Here is a 13798-nt window from a genome sequence, read left to right on the forward strand (position 1 = left end):
TAGACCAAAAGGCATCACTTTGTAACTAAATATTTCTTTTGGAGTTCAAAGCCAGTACACTCTTCGTATTTTAGAGATATTCTGATTTGGTTATACCCAGAAAAATCATTCATAAATGACATAGCTTCATGTTCAGTTGTAGCGTCAACCATGAATTCAATGATTGATTACGAAAAGTCATATTTTAGACATGCCTTGTTCAAGTATCAAAAATTTACATTGACACGTATTTAACCATTTATCTCCTTGAGCGTGCAATATTTGAAATCCATGATGGATACTTTACTCCTCAAATTAATCTTGGTTCAATGAGGTTATTGACTTATACTTTGGTTTGCGTTACCAATTTAGGGCGAAACATGCAATGCGACTACTTTATAGGATATGCTCTTCTTTTTATTCCTAAATAATGGCTAGCTATCCTTGGATTAAGGCCTAACATTTCCTTGTATGATCAAGCAAAGACATCTTTGTATTCAATCAAAATCTTGAAATATTCCTTCTTCTCTGGAGGTGTGAGAAGTGCACTAATGATGATTGGGTATGGATCCCTAGAGTACCTAGATTTATTTCCTTGAGTTCATCTGCAGTCGACTATATGTCATTTTCTAGTTGAGGGAGAGCATTTTGAATGTCATCATCCACTTCATCATGTATAGACTATCCTCTACCATTATGTGATATGATGAATTTTTCTTGCTCCTATTATATTTTTCTATAAAGCTGGTGGGTAAAAACAATGGTTTTTTATTTTACCCTCAATTGATCATCTATAGTAATTGATAGAATAGTCTTTCGTTTTATGTGTGATAGAAAAGCACTATAAATTTCTTCGTCATCAATGTCCTCATAAAAATATTGATTTTCATACTCCAACAATATCTTTCTAGATAATAGCTTCCTCGTGGTTCTCAAGAGATTAAAGATGGAGACATTTGAGGTGGTGACATCTCCATCCCTATGATCAGTAGCTCCACGTCCATCTTTGTATCCTAATCTTTCAAATAAAGAGATATGAGGTATTGATCTTTCTATGTGGTCAAACACTAAAGTTTGTGTTGTGTTTTCTTATCCTCGCCTTTTCCCTTTTTTGTTTAGATGTGGTGTGATGAAGTTGTTTTCTTACTCTTCTTAGATGAAATTCGAAGAGGCTCCGACAATTTGAATCCCAACCAAAACTTAGGAGTAGCGACATAATTCCCTTGCTTTTATAACTTAATTTGGAACTCTATAAGTCTATGTATCTTTTTTCTAGTAACTTTATCTTTGAGCTATCCCAGCCTTGCCGGTTTAAGGATGCTATAACCTAATTTTTCAAGTAGTGTGAAGGAGTTTTGATCAAAATTCCCTTTTATCTTAGCAAATAAGGTATCACTTTGTGAAGACTCGAGAATGATAGACGAGACTTGTATAATTTGGACAGTCATATTTTCAATCAAATCATGAAATACTTTATGGATCATTTTTTTCCTTAAAGGGTGAACTTCTTGAGTACATTCCTCTAGCAAGAATTATCTCTCTCTTCAATGCTCACGTGGAATGTAGAGAAAAACTGAAAGCTCCTTATCCATCTTTTTTGTAGTTTAGACCCAAAAAATAAGTCACCATCTGTGAAGAAAATTACAGTAAAACACAATATGAATTATGTCTTAGCATGATATTTTTATGTCATTGTTGGATAACCCTCATCCTTGCTTTCCTTTATTTCCTCTGTGCTGAAAACTACCTGTGTCACACTAATTTGACTATCTTGAAGAAATTTTTTGACAAGAATTCATGCAATGTGATAGGTCTTTGGACCTTTTGCAATGAGAAACCGTCAATATTCTTGCTAGTATCAAACACGTTTTGATAGTTGTAATTGATCTGCATTACTCCCCATTACTCTAGGCTTACGAAGTCGTATCCTTGAAGTTGCTTGATGTCTTCTTTTCTGATAAGGAACCAAGGTCCAACCGCCATCCTCATTATCTTTAGATTTGCTGTTTATCTCTATTGAACCTTTAAGTGTTCTTTTTAGAATATCGTCTTCAATCGTCTTGAAACTCCCAGATTTCAACAAGATGGTGCTTGGCATAATTTATGACATTGAGCACTGCTTTTGATCTATTACTACACTATCATAATTTATGTCTAATGTTCCATCCATGTCATAATTCTTCTTCTTCACTTACTAGCGTTATGATTCTCTCCAGCAATATGAAATATTTCCTCTCGGGTGGACAAGGACGTGATGAAACTTGCAGTATTTAGGATCGTTGACCTTAATGACTTTCTAGGATCTTTTTGATTTAGGAAGATCAATAACTTTCTTGGTCAGCAATTCGTTAAAAATTATAGGTACGCCTGAATCTAGAAATGAGTAACACTTTCTTCAACTCTTTCACAGTTAGATGATGTTTTTTCTCCCTCGGATATTTCCTCGAGGTTTCATCTTCCTTCACTTTTTGCTTGGTCGTGATCTTACAAAAGTTGATTTTACCATCATGGATTTTTTAGTCAGGATATTTGAGGTCGGACATTTATTGAACTCCTTCTTTTCTTTTGTAAGATCAACATAATAAATTGCCTTTTCATTACTTTCAATGGTTAAATCTATGTCATGTGCTTGTGTAGATAGATCTTCAAATGTTTGTGGTTTAAATCCTTATAGTATGTATAGAAATTATCAATGCATTTCTTCAATGCACATTTTCACAACAGATATTTTAGAAAGGCAACCTTCGCAATACAAATTCAATGATATCTAATGATTGATATAGTCCATCACAGGATCAACCTTCCATTGCTTAGTGTCAGTCAACTCTATCATGCTTATGGTTCGACGAGTGCTGTAAAATCGATTGAGAAATTTTTTCTTGAGCTGATCCCAACTATAAATTGACTTATACTCTAGGTCGATATATCAGTCGAATGCACGTTCAATGAATAAACAAATTATTTTACCAATAGGTCACTATGTGTTGTAGTGTTTCTACAATTTTTGACAAAGTGGGCAATGTGTTGCCTCAGATTTTATTTACCATCAAATTATTGTAGCTTTGGTGGTTGATAGTTTGTTGGCGTGGATAAACAATTAATTTGTCTTGTGTAAGGCTTGAAGTAATACAATGAACTCTGTGGCGCTTTGACATATTGAGACCCGATAGTGTTAGTTAACATTTCTTGCAATTGTTTGGCAGACAAAGCAGCAACCAAAGCAGATTATTTCTCCTTTTGCTTTAGACTTAGAAAGTGATCCATCAACCGACTTATTTTATGGAGCGAAATCTTATGGACAAACGGGGATGTGCCTCGACTCTTCAGTTGTAAAGGACTCCAATTTGTTCATAAGTCCTGATTTGAAGATCTTTATCCTCAACAAATTTCTTCAAAACTTCAATGGTTAATTCCATCATTTCAAACTTCTCATCCATATTAGTTGCATTAGACATCAAAGTGTTGACCTTCGTTGAAAATGAAAATTAATCGAATCTTTAGATTCATTAAAATTGATGTCGGTCTAAGATTGTTCGTCACAGGTTGCTCCAAGGGTTATAGTTTCTGCCATAATATGAGATTTTTTTTGCCTTCTCGAAAGAGGTTAAGTATTCAAATCCGTCCTAGCCACTAGTCTTAAACTTGCATCGCGCGCGTGGGCTAATATGGTTGAGCTCATCAGATGTGGTTGTAGTAGATTTCTTGCATGAGTCATCATTGATCCTTTTGAAGTCCACTGCAGTAATTAAATTTGATTTGCACGAGGAAGAGATGAAGAATAATACATGCCAAAATTTATTCGCAATGAAAAACAAAATAATTTTTATTAAATGAATTTTATAGGTACGATTTTTGTTGTTCTCTTGTTTCGACTCTTCTAAGTTTTTTCGTAATTCGAGGGTTTTTCATAGCGTACTTCTCAAACTTTTGAATGATTGAACCTCCTAGAAATGCATTTGGATCTCTAGAAATCTCAAACAACACTTCATAGTATTGAGTTGATCTTCGGACAGAATTCTATTGGTCAATTCTTTAAAGAGTTGTGTACTCAATATAGATGCTTTCTCTAATGCTTGGAGGATGACTTCAGAAAATTATGTAACATTCTATTTATTGTTGTAGGGGGTAGGCAGTCCAAGTGTTAATAACCTCTTTTACCTCCTTTGGTTTATCAAGTCATTAAGCTTATCACAAATGTCATGTGATAAGATTGCTTGTGATAGATCAAAAATATGTCATTTTGGACATTTGACGATATTTTATTGACTCTTAAATTTAACTTGACTTGCCACATTATTTGAACGTGTGGCCTAGTCTTGTTGGTCTTTAATTTGACTTGTATGCCGTGTCACTTGACACATGGTATGAGTTTGAGTTTCAAGGTGAGATGGACCTTGATTATGAATTAAATAAAATAGACTTGCTATTTCTAAAGTCCAAATTAATTTCAAACCCATACAAATATGAATTAAATTTAAATTTTGTATGAATTTAATCCAATAAACCTTTATGTGTCTATAATAAGGTAAAGACAAAAGAAAACTAAATTTTAATGTGAAATCATAAGGAGCGTCAGGTAGCGACAAGTAACATTAATTTAAACAGTTTCTCTAATTGCATATCTTTTCAAGCTTATCTTAATTAAGGTCATTAATCCATGGTTTATAGGAAAACTCGACACTAAATATATAATTAGACATATTAGGGGACCAAATAAGATTCTTGAGGTACGAATTCTACTCTTTCCGCCAACAATAACAGTGGAAAGTGTTGATTTTTAAACCTAAAAAAGAAAGCTGTACTAGGATCAATTAGGGGTCGTTTGGTGAGTGTATAAGATGAATGAAAAATATAGTGTATTAATAATGTTTGTATTAATAATGCTTGTATTAGTTATGCTTATATTAGTTATGCATGTATTATTTCTTATACATTGTTTGGTTTGATGTATACAAAATAATGCATCTTACATAATTTCTATAAAAGAAATGTTTGTTTACAAAAATACCATTGTTTGATTTTGTATATTTTTTTGCAACAAAATTTTTTTGTCATCTCAAATATAATTAGTATTGTTGAACTAGCATATAGAGGTTTCGGATTAATTACAAGACCTTCGTCTTTGCATATGAAATATTACGCCAACAGATTAACATAGTCGAAACAAAAATAAAATATAAGACGTAAAATTAAGAAATAGTCTCAATTTTTTTTAATCCTTTTAAGACCCTCGAAGCAAAGCAAAAATATGTTACAATTATTTAAATCAATTATTCATTATTGTAGATTAAAATGGTGGGCAAAAAATGTTTTGAAAAAATTCACTATTGCAAATTAAAATGACAGAAAAAGGAATGATGAAATACTTTGAGAGGGAAATTGAGGGGTATTAAGGTCATTTAATAAGTTAATGCATGTATTAAAGACTTTGCATTACTAATACATAGAAAATGAGTGGTATTAGTAATGGGTGAAAATCATTTTCACCCCCAACTTTGATTAAAAAATCAAACTCCCCCCTCAACATTGAACAATAATCATACTCCCCCTTTATCCCATTCAATGTCTATTTTGTCCTTATAATTTTAATTCCACATTTATGTAATATCTTTTTATATTATATGTAATGAATATTTTTTTAACATGGATATTTATAGCATTTTATTTAAGTTTATTAACTTTATACGCAAATTAATACATTTTATAAATTTATCACAAAATTCAATATTATTTTTAAGATCGTTATTTTAGTATTATATATATTAAAGAGTCGTTTGGTGTGAGGTATAATTCTAATAATTTAGAGATAAAGTTCATGATTATTTATACTGCATTTAATTAGATGTATTAGGTAGTCTCAAAATTATTTGTCGCACCATTTTTACCATAGTGATGAGATAAGTTATCACACATACATATTAGTATAACTTACTTTGTAATAACTAATCCCGGAATAACCTGTTTCCAAACAACTCACCCCTAAGTGTGTATATATACATATGCATGTACATGCATGTGCGTATATTTTCGTGTTTTATCACTCTCTTACTAAATTTGTTTCGTATTACTTATCTTATTGTTGATATAACACAATCCTTAAGAAAATTTTACTTAGAGTTATATTTTGCTAAATTAACCTTATTAATAATAATTTGAAACTTTAAATTTGTCTATATTGTTACTTTATATAGTTATTTAACACTAAAGGGTAGAAAAAGAACATAATACAATTCTCTTGATTTCACAAATTGAGCAGATAAACTAAAACATTTATTTTTAGCATGAGGATCAAGTGATAAGAAACGATATTACCGATTGTCTATATCAGTAAATAAGTTGTGATTTCCATTAATAGAGTATTACATATTTTATAATTTATATAAATAAATATAATCTTTAAATTTTGAACTTATTTTTATTCGAGAAAAACATCTAGTATTCCTGAACTATGATCAAATTTGCTACGACACACGTCAACTTCACCGGGGTCCTATTACCCCTTAAACTAAATTTTAGCGTATTTTTATCAATCTTTTTAGCTAACGTCATACCTTTTATCAATCATTTTAGATGGCGTGCCACCTTTGATATGGGCTCCATTTTATGTAATAAAGGTGTCACATTAGCACAAAAAATGATAAAATTACTCTAAATTTGAGTTCAGGGAATAATAGGACCCCTGTGAAGTTGGAGTGTGTCGTAACAACTTTGACCATAGTTCGGGGTGGTGCTAGAGGCTTATCTCCTTCATTTATTGTTTGTATTTTCTGCATTGAAATATGTTTATAAAATTAGTAGTACTTATTATTTTCATTTGTTAAAATAAATATTATAGTTTTGATTATTATTAATAAAACTAATTTTCTTATTATGCTAATTTACTTCATAAAGATCATCATTAGCTTATATATTTCTTACTTTTTTTTCTAGAAGATAATGTTTATATTTTTAAGAAAATTATGTTATATGAATAATGTTTATGTTTTTATGAAAAAATTGTTATATGAATTTTTTTTAAAATGAAAATATGATGATGTTAAAGAAGTTAAAAAAAAAAGAATAAAAAAATTGATGATAAAGGGTAAAATAGGAATTTTAAAAAGTCAATTAGGATAAAGGAGGAGTATGATTATTGTTTAAAGTTGGGGGGTTGATTTTTAAGACAAAGTTGGGGAGGGAAAATGATTTTGACCAATTAGTAATACGCACCTTAATACACAATAGAGTGTATAACTAATATTTTCATTAGTTATATATAAACTAAAAATTATACCAAACAAAATATTTATAATACACATTAATTAATACATGCATTATTTTTGTCAACATACTCTACCAAATGACCCCTTAGTGTGTATGATAAGCATCCAAATATATATCACGTCAAACCAACCTAATCATGATTAATTGGATTACTACTAATCATATTCATTAACATGTGTCTAGGTGTGAGCCTGCCTATCTCATCATCATAATCACATTTCACACTCAATTTTTTAATTATAATTATAATTTTCTCTTTTCTATCAAACAATATATATATATATATATGATTTGATGACAAATATGGCTTGTAATATTTGTTTCCCCGTTTTTCACACATTGTTTATCAATTGGTTTGGTAAATGATGAGATACAAAATTATTATTTTATTGGACACATTTCACCCAACTCCACCCACTTAACCTCTTGTGTTTTGTTAAAGATTCGCGTGCAACGCATGGGAGGGGCACGAATGAGTGTGACCTGACCAAGTTGCCTTCACCTTTTTCATCTTCTATCTTGTAGACGGTCTAAAATAAAACAATTAGCTATCTAGTGTCATTCCATAAATTAGGATTAGAGTGCATCTTAATTGTACCTTTTTAAAATAAAAAAAAAAACTATTTTTAATAAATTTTCAGCTCAAGAAAAAAATGGGTGTAGATACCATTGTGAAGACGAATTTTCAATTAGAAGAGCTTTTTTAAAAAAAATTTAAGCATTTTATTTAACTTATTGGATGATGTGTAATTGACCTCAGTTTCATTTCCTGTTTTCTCTTGTCCCCGATTAAATGGACGAGTTAACCAAAAAGTCAAATAAAACTTATTTAGGAGTAGAAAATCTTGGAAAGGGGGCTCAATAATCACCAAATAATAAGATTGTGCTTGAAAATTTAAGGTTAGAAAAAGAGGGATAAAGCAACAATTGAGAATTGGGAAAAAAGGAAAGGCAAAAGAAGAAAGACGCTGAGAAAGCTGCAATTAGTATATCACAATCACGGCTTGTTTGGTTTAAAACAAGTTATGTTGGAATTAGTTGTTTTAAAATTAGTTATTCTGATGTCATCTTCTAGTAGTTTTGATTTGTGATACCACAAAAATAATATATATTGCATTCTTCTTAAGAATATATTGTTTATTTAAAAAAATATCTTTCACCTTATTTAGCTTAACTAATTTAACCGCATGTGTCTCGCACGTATAATATTTAATTATTTAAAATTAAATAATTTTATTTATTGCGTAGATTTTTAATAAAGTACAAAAATTCAAATCACTTGTCAAAAATCTTTCACACTTTAATTTAATAATGTAAATATCTCATTTGTGTTTGTCATTTGCGTTTGTCATAAATATCTCTTTTGCGTTTGTCATACAATTATTAATACAAAATATAATAATCTTTCACACTTTAATAAGTGATTGATGAATCATCATTCACGTTTGTCATACAATATCTCTTTTCCTTGTCGCCAGAGGATAAGAGAGACGCATCAATTTGCACCATATTTGTGTTACGATTATTTTCTTATACTTAAGAATTTTTTCTTATTTTAAAGTCAAATCTTTACAAAATCATTGATTTACGTACTTAAAACTTTTTAAAATTTGGTACTTCTTAAATTTTTCTTATTCTAACAGTTTTATATTTATTTCTAGATTTTTCAAGTATTCTTAAAATTAAATTTAGTTGATTTAAAATGTTTAAACTAATGCAAAAAGTATTAGTTGTCATTAGTTTTGATAACTTCTAATAATGAAGGGGTTTACTATAAATATATTTAATTAGTTTTTAACTCTTAAATTAGGAAAAAATAGTGAAATTTTGATGGCTTCTAATAAGAAAATGTTTTACCATAAATATATTTAATTAATTTTCAACTGTTAAATGTTTGGAAAAAATAGTGAAAATGCGATTTTGTTTAAAGCAATGACTTTTAATTAAGGGTAAAAAGTTCAAATAACATATCTAATGCCGTTCACACTTTTAATATATCATAAATTATAAACTATACATTATAGATTATAGATATAAATTATTTTTATGAAAATTGAAAATTATATTGATAAGGTGAACTATTATTTTTATGAAAGTTCTATCATGTCATATAAACAAAAGTAAAATAAAGATTAGACAACTGCAGTGTTGATTCGAATCATATGATAAATTCATTAGTCCCAACAATAGAGCAAATAATGTCATCAATGGTGTTGCTCCTAATCTGCAGGACAGTAAAAATAAATAAATACACAAAAATATGTGAAAAGTAATAAAGTCTCTTGTTTACTAGAGAACGTATTTTAAAAAAAAAAAAAGTGATTAAATAATTAACAAAATGAAAAAGGTAATATAATGACAATCCCCAATAACTTTATATTAAAACATATACTCCATGAAAATTCTTTTAACTAAACAATGAGTATAGTAAATACTTCAAAATAAAAAAAATGAACTGAAATAGAATTGAAATATTTAAAAGCTTCAAGCACATCCACCACTGTTCTTAAATTGGTTATCATCATCAAATCTCCATGAATGCGAACATAATCTATTGGGAAGGTAATTTGGTTATTTTATAGCTTTATCTCAAGATAAATTATATTGGAATTATTATATCATCAAAAGGATGGAATAACTTATTCTTGTACTATTTGTTAATATCGGGATAAATTATTTTGAATGTGACAACCAAATAAGACACCAAAATTTTTATTTTAAAATTATTATTTTATTTTAAAATTATTTATTCTAATATGTTGCACCAAACGATCCCTTATTTCTCTTCCCACATAGATGAAAATAATATACACTTGTATATGAAATAATGTTGCATTTGACAAACAAAATATACTCAAGATCTTACATATAGGTGACTTTTGACAAATAAGGTTTAATTATATGAAAATGCAATTTTATCTAATTAGAATCTTTAAATGTATACTGCCAAAAACAATTAGAGCAAATTGGGAAATCCTTTGAAGTGATCCCATTGTGACAATTATTTAGTGCTGCAGAAAAAGTAAGGGTATAGGAGGCAATGCCAGAGGAAAACCATTGGAGTTTGGTCTGTTGCCTTAGTGGCAAGATTCATACTTGCATTCATTCATGATAGAAAATAACAAGACGTCTACCGAAAAAGGAGGCCCACAATGTGTATGGTCGATTTACACAAATTGTCTCTTTTTTGGTCACTATTTAAATTTTCTTTCCATTTATAAAAGGTGTAAATATAACCTTGAAACGTACCCCTCCAAAAAACTTTTTTCGGATCAATGTAATTAACCATAGCATTTAGCAGGTCCTCTCCCTATTTAGAAACTTATGTAGAATTATTACAAGTCAATTTTACTTGGTGGTATAAATAACGGAAAACTTATGTTAAATGCATTTTTCGGTTAATTAGTTTATTAATATGATCGGAGTATACATTATCTATATACTTCAACTGTATTTGTTCTATATATATATATATGTATGTTGTGTAGAGGTAGTGTATGTATATTATATGTTTAGTATATATAAATTTAATATAAGATATACGCTATCTATTTGTTGTACACATATTTTATAAAATAGATGGTTGAACTGTATTTGACGGTTATTTTTCCAATAACGGCTTATGCTCATTATTAGTAAAAGAAAAAGAAATGGCAAGAGAGAGACTTTTGCATGGCCATTTTGCCAGTTTATGGAGCTGTGTGTAATGTATGAATATTACAAGTCGAACACCAAAAGTGAACGCCCAGCAGTATCACATCTATATCAGATTTGGCCTGTCTCTCTACTCTCTGTATTTTGTGGCTTGTGAGTTGTGTGCATGCTCCTAATACGCACAACGTTTCAACAGAGGCGAATCCAGAATTTTAAATTTGTGGGTTCCCAAGGACTCCTTTCTTGCCACTAAGTTATCCCTTGGTTTAGTTATGGTTTTTCACCTATTAATATTTATAACTTTTGGCAATTTTTCTATGTAATTTTAAGCCTTACGGCAGCGGGTGTGGATTCCCGGAAACCCACACCTTCTACTCTACATCCGCCACTGCGTTTCAAGATATAAAGTAACATAATTTAAATCTACCAATTGAAATGGAAAATGACATTGATTAATTATTAACACATAAAAGAGGTAGATCCATGTATGTATATATATATATATATATATATATATACATATATACTTTCTTTTTATTATTCTATTATTTTATTGCCATATGTATTATCTTGTTTAACTTGTATATTATTAGAGTTACAATCATCACTTCTCCGATTTTACTTGTATAAATTACAATTTGGATACTACCAATCTTGTTGTGGTGTAGTATTATAGCAAGTATTTTTCCATTCTCAATCAGAAATTTCGGGATTCGATCATTGTAAATAAAATTATCTTTGATAGGGAGTACTTTACCCATCAAATTGGTGGGACTTCCTGACACTAATCAGGATTAATCAATCCCCAAAGTGAGTATCATACACCAAATATATAACGAACCAAAATAAAAAAAGAATTACTCTTTGGATATTGTAGAAATGTGTTTTCTTAATTACGCGTCGATATTGGTTCTTGTTATAGTTTTAAGCATAAACAGTTACATTTATAAGCGATATATCTAATGTTTTGGTATAATATATCACAAATTACAACAATTATAATTGAAAATTAAAATAACAAAAGATGAATATAAATATCTTCTAGGTGAGGCGTTGATAACGCTCTCTTTAAGGAGATTCAAGCTCACTGCGGCATAATCAACGCCGATGCAGCAGTATCAACTCTCGACCTATCCCCTCGGAATAGATCATCCCATCATAATGTACAACTCAAGCAACTCTGGACATATAATTACTCTCTTTCTATGGTTAATCTAGTTAAACTGTTAAAGACTTAGAATATTTTCTTTATCTCAACTTTCTCTTTCACTAATATAATTACTCTCTTTTGTATAATGAATACAGTTGAAACTTTAAATATTTTTCTTTGTCTAAACTCTCTTTTTCACTACTATACACTATAATATTTTTTCACACTTCACATATATCATTTACATCTTTCACATTTTAACATAAGGAAGAAAACACTCTTTATATCGATATAGTATTTTTTTCATCTAATAAATGAAGAAATAGTGAAATATTAAGTGGGTTGATCAATAGCCTATAGGTTACAAATATTATAAGGATTACAAGAGTAATATGATAGAATTTACTAGAACTAAACGTCATATTCTAATACCATAAAATAATGAGTCTAATTGGCATATAATACCACCAAAGTAATGGGAGTTAACTGCTGCACATTGAGGTAGGCAACAAATTATGTGTATTTGAGCTGCATAAAGAATTTGTAACCTAAGTCACAACTGTAACTTAAGTCACTTAATTTCAAAAAACATAAATCATCATAATTACACATACACTTAACATGCAACAGAAAATAATTTCAATAAGAGCAATATTAATAAAATAAAATGCTCAAATGAATCATCAATTTCTTACTCATTTTAATATTAAAATAAGAGTTCATCAATTTACTTGATGGGAGGTTATTATGCATAATGAAGGTTTGCTCTGCATTAAATCTTCATTTAGTAAAATAGTAACCTTTACTCCAGAGTTAGTAGTGATTTTCAACTTGAACTATAACTGCTTGAGGAAAATAAAATATTTCTGTCTATACACAATAATTAAAGTGTTGACATAAACTTTAATACCCATCACATTACAATCATGTGCTAGCTCAATTTTCATGAACGTTTTGTGAATAAGCCCCATCCTCATAGGAAGTGATCTACTTCCACACTAATATAGATGAAATCTGTTGAGGTTATTCTTGTAATTTTGACACCCCACTCATACTAAATGTAAATTTCATTAAGAGTTCTTAGAATCAATATCACAAATTATTACAGGAACAAAATGTACTCACATCATAGGAGTATCCCGCACCTAGTCATCATATGATTCGTTCTTTCCATTGAACCAGATTATAGAATCTCTAGTCTCCAGATTGGATTTTCTCATATATGACTCGTGTATTTTTATAGGCTTCATTCCTCCACTCGATGTGCTTCAGACCTTGATCTTGTCAAAGCCTTAATCTATGAATCTGCAAGATTATTACAAAATTAACACAATTAATATTGGTATATCGTTGATCAAATTAGCTGATAAAATTAACACAATTATTACAATATCGTTGATAAAATTAGAGAAAATTTAATTTCTCAAAATAAAGTGTGATATAATAAGTCTCTAAACCTATTCACTTTTTTACTAGCTGAAGTTAAAACCTCAAACTCACTATTTGATCCATAGTAGAGTTAGTCATAATAAATTTTTGTTTTCAACAATTAGCACCGAAGTTACTCATTTTCATCACAAAGTACTTTTAAGTATAGCAATTTTTTTTTTTATTCAAATGAAATAAACCATAATTTTTTACTAAGTAAATATACCTGATTTGCTTGTACCCGCTAATTACTTTTAGTGCATAAACATTATCATTTCAAGTGCAATAAGTCACATATTTCATATCTTTTACTAGGCAAGCAAA

Source organism: Capsicum annuum, chromosome 11 (assembly GCF_002878395.1).
Source record: "Capsicum annuum cultivar UCD-10X-F1 chromosome 11, UCD10Xv1.1, whole genome shotgun sequence".
Classification (NCBI taxonomy): domain Eukaryota; kingdom Viridiplantae; phylum Streptophyta; class Magnoliopsida; order Solanales; family Solanaceae; genus Capsicum; species Capsicum annuum.